We start from the raw sequence: 1,487 nt of genomic DNA, 5'->3' as shown, positions 1-1,487 counted from the left end.
GTTTTCTGACACTCTAGATTAGCTGCTAAATATTTAACTCTAGAGTTCTTGTTAGATGAGTTTTGACCTCCACGATTTTGGTTTTTTACTTGTTTGTTTGTTTTTGTTTTATTTTGTCTTTAGTGTCATTTGAAACTAAACCACTACTGTTGGATTCAACTATTCTCCAGAAGAGGACAACAAAATGCCAAATGCTCAGGATGAGCTAGAAGAATATGTTGGTAATTAGATTTTAAATGGTAATTGTTTCATATTGCTTAATAATGTTCTTCTCTTCTCCTTCTGCTTCTGTTCTCTTACCCCTGTAAACATATGCTCTAGATTACTATTACACTGTCAAGTTATGATTCTGAAATCAGAATCTAATTTCTTTTCTGGAGTTTCACATCTATACCAAACTTATACACACATAATCACATTCTAGGCTGGAGTAAGGAAAGAGAAACATATAGAAATTAAGGAAGTCTGTCATATTCTTTTTGGGTTGTCAAGTATGATATATGCAGGGCAGGCTATAAAGCTGAGAATGCTAATGTATATAAAGTAGCCAGAAGATGGGAGGTTACTGTAGCACAGAATTTCTTCCTTTTAGTTTTAACAAGTCCTTGGGATTCTCAAGCTTTTCAGTTGATCATATAATGATCCCTATACTATGAAGGGTATTCTATTTTTTATCAAACTACTGATTTAAATGTTATAACTTATATAAATTATGCATTCACAGTAATATTTAGGCTGTTTTTAACTATGCAACTAGATATTATTGCTTAGTTAAATATTAAGAATATAACATACACCTAAATATAACATGTGATCATGAATATGGTATATGTGAATAAGAATGTGTATGTAACTGTGCATTAGTGTGTAACTAACTGTGTGTGTATGAGTGTGTGTGTGTGTGTGTATGTGTTTATTTGTTTGTATTAGTGAATCTATCTTGTTTACTATTTTCCTAAGAGTAAGGGACTATCTCATATTTTTATAAACCAGATTGATTCTGTTCTGTACATATTTCTTTCATACTGAAACAATAAGCAGATAATAAATGGATATTTATCACAGATGAATCCATTTGTGACAATCTGATATTTTTCTTGTTTGGACAATAGATATGTGATCAAATACTATTTTGGATGTTTCTGTGAGACTGTTTTTTATAACGTTAATATTTATATTGGGAGAGGTGTCATCCGTCAGAAATTATGTGACTTTCATCCAATCAAGCCGACAGAACAGGACCAAAGGCTGAGTTCTCCTGTAGAGTACGAAGTTATGTACTAGACTTTAAATGTCAGCAACAGTAGTAACACTTTCTTGTGGCTTATTTCCTAGCCTCGAGGCAGATTTCCAACATCTATGCTCTTAGGACTTGAAACTCTGTTTAGAAACATAATTTTGATCCCACTTCTTTAGAAAACACTAGCAGTTTGGTAGTTTTTATAATTCTTTCAGTTGTGAACCATTAATATTTGCTTTTGATGAAC

The sequence above is a fragment of the Onychomys torridus genome, chromosome 9 (genome assembly GCF_903995425.1).
Source record: "Onychomys torridus chromosome 9, mOncTor1.1, whole genome shotgun sequence".
NCBI classification, from domain to species: Eukaryota; Metazoa; Chordata; class Mammalia; order Rodentia; family Cricetidae; genus Onychomys; species Onychomys torridus.
Note: the sequence above shows the minus strand (reverse complement) of the source record.